The sequence below is a fragment of the Schistocerca piceifrons genome, chromosome 2 (assembly GCF_021461385.2).
Source record: "Schistocerca piceifrons isolate TAMUIC-IGC-003096 chromosome 2, iqSchPice1.1, whole genome shotgun sequence".
Classification (NCBI taxonomy): Eukaryota; Metazoa; Arthropoda; class Insecta; order Orthoptera; family Acrididae; genus Schistocerca; species Schistocerca piceifrons.
The window spans coordinates 647,242,842-647,248,902 of record NC_060139.1 but is presented as its reverse complement, the minus strand read 5'-3'; the positions used below and the strand labels follow the sequence as shown (position 1 = coordinate 647,248,902).

The following is a 6,061-nucleotide window of genomic DNA, read 5'->3' as shown; positions in this document are numbered from 1 at the left end:
GTACTGTAGGCTCGATACGTTAAAATGACTGCGAGAAGAAAGCACTTAGATATGAATGAGAACGCACCGTTCCCAAACAGCACCATGGTGCTAAACTTCGATTCGTTTATAGGCCTTGAGATGATGTTTGATTCGAAAGACGTACGCTATCGAATGTTGTGTCCTTCCAATTGGTAGGCGGCTTAGTTTCGTATTTCTTACAGATGCTATCTGCCACCTACCCGTTCCATTGCTACTACTGAGTGGCGTTTCGCATGTAGAGGGCATGATCCGAAATGGGTGCTTTACGTAAAATTCTTCGACGAGGATGGGATTCGAACCCACACGTGCAAAGCACATTGGATTAGCAGTCCAATGCCTTAACCACTCGGCAACCTCGTCTGACGTATCGGAAACTGCGTCCCTCGGTATTCCTTACGAAAAGAAGTCGTTTGTCGATTCGCATACGCATCGTACTGTGGCTAGTGTTAACGCTGTAACGCCCTGCTGGAGTGCAGCTGACCAAGCTCCTACTAATGTATCATTTAATGATGGCATCCGTCCACGTCGGTATCCGATCGGAGAAAAGTAGCCGGCCCACTTACTTACTGCAGAAATAAGCACCGAATCGTCGTGTGGCGTTGTCGTATGCAAATGAGAAATGTCCTGTGCATTCAGGATAACAACTACTGCAACGACGCGATTATCTCGATTCGCAACATTTATTTGTCACCTTCGTTGACCTCATCGCTGATGTTGCTTTCAAGTTTCTTTCATAGAGCAAACCACGTTCTTCGTAGCCGATTTGTGAGACCATAGGCTCCTGCTGTTGGCGGTGGAACCAGGCCCTATCAGATCGCTTCCGTATATGGCGGCCGGACGGAAAGCAAACTGTCGAAAGGCGACATTATATCGATTCGCAACATTTATTTGTCCCCTTCGTTGACCTCATCGCTGATGTTGCTTCCACGTTTCTTTCGAAGAGCAAACCACGTCCTTCGCAGCCGAATTGTGAGACCAGAGACTAGTGCTGTTGGCGATGAAGTCAGGGCCCCATCAGAACGCTTCCGTGTATGGCGACCGGACGGAAAGCAAAATGTCGAAAGGCGACATTATCTCGATTCGCAACATTTATTTGTCACCTTCGTTTACCTCATCGCTGATGTTGCTTCCAAGTTTCTTTCGAGGAGCAAACCACGTGCTTCGTAGCCGAATTGTGAGACCAGAGGCTCCTGCTGTTGGCGATGGAACAGGGCCCTATCACATCGCTTCCGTATATGGGGGCCGGACAGAAAGCAAACAGTCGAATGGCGACAGTTGTGCTGCAGTTGGGAGTATTATAGGCTCGATTCGTTAAAATGACTGCGAGAAGAAAACTCTTAAATATGAATGAGAACGCATCGTTCCCAAACACCACCATGGTGCTAAACTTCGATTCGTTTATAGGCCTTGAGATGAGGTTTGATTCGAAAGACGTACGCTATCGAATGTTGTGTCCTTCCAATTGGTAGGCGGTTTAGTTTCGTATTTCTTACAGATGCTATCTGCCACCTACCCGTTCCATTGCTACTACTGAGTGGCGTTTCGCATGTAGAGGGCGTGATCCGAAATTGGTGCTTAACGTAAAATTCTTCGACGAGGATGGGATTCGAACCCACGCATGCAGAGCACATTGGATTAGCAGTCCAACGCCTTAACCACTCGGCCACCTCATCTGATACACCGGAAACTGCGTCCCTCGGTATTCCTTACGGAAAGAAGTCGTTTGTCGATTCGAAAACGCATCGTACTGTGGCTGGTGTTGACGCTGTAACGCCCTGCTGCAGTGCAGCTGACCAAGCTCCTTCTCGTGAATCATTTAATGATGGCATCTGTCCACGTCGGTATCCGATCGGAGGAAAGTAGTCGGCCCTCTTACTTACTGCAGAAATAAGCACCGAATCGTCGTGCGGCGTTGTCTAATGCAAATGAGAAATGTCCTGTGCATTCAGGATAACAACTACTGCAACGACGCGATTATCTCGATTCGCAACATTTACTTGTTACCTTCGTAGACCTTATCGCTGATGTTGCTTCCAAGTTTCTTTCGAAGAGCAAACCACGTTATTCGTAGCCGAATTGTGAGACCATAGGCTCCTGCTGTTGGCGATGGAACCAGGCCCTATCAGATCGCTTCCGTATATGGCGGCTGGACGGAGAGCAAACTGTCGAAAGGCGACATTATATCGATTCGCAACATTTATTTGTCACCTTCGTTGACCTCATCGCTGATGTTGCTTCCAAGTTACTTTCCAAGAGCAAACCACGTCCTTTGTAGCCGAATTGTGAGACCAAAGGCGGCCGGACGGAAAGCAAACTGTCGAAAGGCTACATTATCTCGATTCGCAACACTTATTTGTCACCTTCGTTGACTTCATCGCTGATGTTGCTTCCAAGTTTCTTTCGAAGAGCAAACCACGTTCTTCGTAGCCGAATTGTGAGACCAGAGGCTCCTGCTGTTGGCGATGGAACCAGGCCCTATCAGATCGCTTCCGTATATGGCGTACGGACGGAAGGCAAACTGTCGAAAGGCGACATTATATCGATTCGCAACATTTATTTGTCACCTTCGTTGACCTCATCGCTGATGTTGCTTCCAAGTTTCTTTCGAAGAGCAAACCACGTCCTTCGTAGCCGAATTGTGAGACCAGAGGCTCCTGCTGTTGGCGATGAAGCCAGGGCCCCACAGATAGTCCATGAAAGAGACAGCATCGGTGAGGGAAATGTCATAGATCGTGAAAATGGTGTGGCCCAAGAGCCACACCATGGCGTTACGTCGTGTTCGGGGGTTGGATTGAATATCAGGGGTAAGGAACCAGTCGATTTGCACATTGTCTGGTGTCGCCCCACCGATCAGCGCTAATAGCACACGTGCAAGGTTCCACACTTCTGTGACGTGAGGGCATAAGAGACGATGCTCTCTGCGTGACTGAGTATGCAAGCTATGCTTTGTGCTCATCGTACTCCTGAACCGATTGATCCTTCATTTTAAACAAAAAATTTAGTTCATGTTGAGGCATTCGCAATTGAAGCTGATAGCTTGTAGTGTGTGTGGTATTTATTTATTTTATATATATTTTTTTTTCCTTATTCCCACTGCTTCTTGAAAACAAAAAACATGCCTTTTTGTAACAGAAATGTAATGCATGAAGCAATGGATCCTGAACGTGTATGTTTGTTTGCTCTTGTTCGAGTCTTTTTTTTAGTAAGTTGTTTGTTTTATTTTCGCTTTTTTTTTCTTGTAAGAGAAGAAACTTTATTGAATACAAAAAATAAATATTATGGTAAGGCACTATTGCCATAGCCTTGTTGTTTTGTTGATAGTTATAATAATAATAATAAAAAAAGACATATCCTCTTCCTTTAGAAGAAATGAGACTTCCATGTTACTAATAAAATCGTAAAAAAAACCTTATATGTACCCTGCGATGCTGGTTTTTGGTTTTTTCTTAATTTTTTTATTTTTTAATTTTTTTTGTTTTTTTCGGCTTCTGCTGTGGAATGAACAAAATAGCCTTCTGTGTAAGCAGAGTATAATTGATAGTAGTATGAAGCTGTAAAATTGTAATTTTTTTTCCTGTTTTTTTTTTTAGAAACAAGCGTCCAATCGGTTAAAGAAATGATTTGTGTTAACTTAGTTGCGTGTCAACCAATGCCCAGTCACTCAAGTACTATTTTTAGCATATTGCCGTAGTTCTTCTTGTGATCTTTTTATTTCAGGGCTCTATAAAAAGCAAACTTCATGTTCACGTAAAACTCAATGGAATTGTCGGTTCCCAGGTGATTAATTACGTAATTCACATAGTGTCCCATTAACCAGTGGACGGAGTTGTTTTTTGCAGCGGGAAAATAGCGAGTCTGAGGCTTGAGGAATGTCACAGGGGGAAAATTTTCTACCGAAGACCTCGTAAGAAATGCAAGTTCTTCTCTAATCCAATTACAGATTTGTAGATTCCCACCGCACGTTAATCTGTGCACTAACGTATCGACCAGTTTGCATTTGAGACATAGCTTCGTTTCGCTAATGCCGATTGCATGTAGCCTTTCATTAGTGGTGACGGTCCCATTCACTGTTTTATACCACGTTGATTTGACGTCGGATGGAAGACCACGCATATGAATATTTTCCCATATGGCGTCCCAATCAAAATGTGTATATTTTCTTTCTAATTTGTTTCTCCCCTCCATTTTCTTTCGATGACACAGAATATCGCTGGCCGTGATCCGTCGTGAGTTGATTATGGCACTGCCAAGATAGCTGAGTTCCACGAAATATACTCGAACGTGCTGGAGCCGGTTATTTAATTTTTGCACATTCACCGGTGCCTGTAGACTTGCAGGCCTGACAACTTCAAATAATTTAGTTGTAATGCTGTCAGCGTGGTCGCTAAGGATAGTATCGGTCCTTTTTATAAAAAGTGCAGACGCCTTATTTCTAATGTCAACTAAACCTAAACCTCCATTCCTGCGATCTAAGGCGCTGTTTTTGCATCTACTCGGAATATTTCACCTCTCCACAGATAACTGGCATTGGTAGACATTATCTGTTTGCCAATCATTTTTGGTAATGGGAAGATCTGCACTGCAAAGTAACCTTTGGAGAGGAGGCAGTTGTTAATGAAAAGTACCCTCTGAACCTGGTTCATATTACGGTGGAGATTTTCTCTTGTTGTTCCAAGAATTTGTCCTGACGTATTTCTCCAATTGATAGCTGCCATTTTCAATGGACAAGGCGTCAGCGTTATTCCCAGTGCTTTGCATTGGGTGACATTTGTCGCCCAGGCTAATGTGGTGTGTTGGAAAACCCGTAGGTTTAGAAGTTTGCTTTTGTTTGCGTTGACACTTGCTCCGGAGACTCTACAGTACTTTTTAATTAGTGTTTCCAATTTCGAAATGTCTTCGGCATTAAGCAGGACGACTCCGACATCATCGGCATAGGCGTTTATAACAGTTCGGTGACCAGATAATGTGAGGCCAGCCAGGCTGACATGAACACTGCGGAGAAAAGGCTCTAAAGACAGCACGAATAGGAGCATTGAGAGGGGGCTTCCGTGAGGGACGGCACGCCTGATCTGGATCTGCTTTGTCCTCTGGCTGTTGACTGATATACAAGCGCTGATTCCTGTTGCGATATTTCTAATCACACTTAGGACGCGCTCATTAAAACCTATTTTCTTTAGTGTGGCATTAAGGAATCTATGATCCACACGATCGAAAGCTTTCTGGAAGTCAATAAACATGATAGCACATTTTATGTTGGTCACAGCAGTGATTGCAATTACATCTCTATATGCAGCTATGCTTTTAAAAATGCTTCTATTAGGAACACATGACTGGAATGGGCTTACTATCTTTTTAGCGAGCTGTGAGAGTCTGTTGTTCATAATTCTGCCGATGATTTTATAATCAGACTTTAACAGAGAGATAGGACGAAAGTTATTAAGGTTTCCTTTTGCAGTATTTTTTGGAATAAGTACTAGTGTGCTCTCTTTAAAAACAGAAGGTATCTGTTTTCCCTGAAGCACCTCGTTCGTCATTCGGGTAAACATGTCACCAATCAAAGGCCAGTATCGTATATAAAACCCAACAGGCAAACCATCCGGTGCCGGCGATTTCTTCAAAGGAGACTTGCAGATGGTTCTGTAGATTTCGTCGTTAGTACACTCGACGAGAAGGTTTTCGTTTTCCTCGTGCGACACCTGAGGAGCTATGGAACTAAGGTACTCTTCGAAGGACTCTTCACATACCGGACTGACTGAGTATAGGTCTTCGTAATACTTGTGCACTGCATTGACGATGTCTGTCTGAGTCATAAGTGTCTCGCCATTTTCAGACTGAAGTCCATCGATGAAGGTACGTCTCCTATTTCTTTCGTGCCTCAGTAGAAGGTACAAGGAAGCATGTTCATCCTCCACGCCTGTTTTAGCCTTTGATTTTACTTTCAGACCCTCCATCTGCTGTCTTTTAATGCTGAGCAATTTGGCCTTGGTTCGCTTGATATCTGTCTGCCTGCTCATATAGATTTCTCAGCATGGTGTAATAA

At 43.9% G+C, this 6,061-nt stretch overlaps 2 non-coding genes across 2 annotated transcripts; both read right to left on the bottom strand.

Moving 5' to 3' along the window:
• Positions 1 to 299: 299 nt before the first annotated feature.
• On the bottom strand, positions 300 to 381 carry Trnas-gcu. Its single transcript has one exon. It is a non-coding gene; the product is annotated as a tRNA-Ser (tRNA).
• Positions 382 to 1,612: 1,231 nt separating this feature from the next.
• Trnas-gcu lies at positions 1,613 to 1,694 on the bottom strand. The gene has a single exon. It is a non-coding gene; the product is annotated as a tRNA-Ser (tRNA).
• Between the last annotated feature and the right edge of the window lie 4,367 nt (positions 1,695 to 6,061).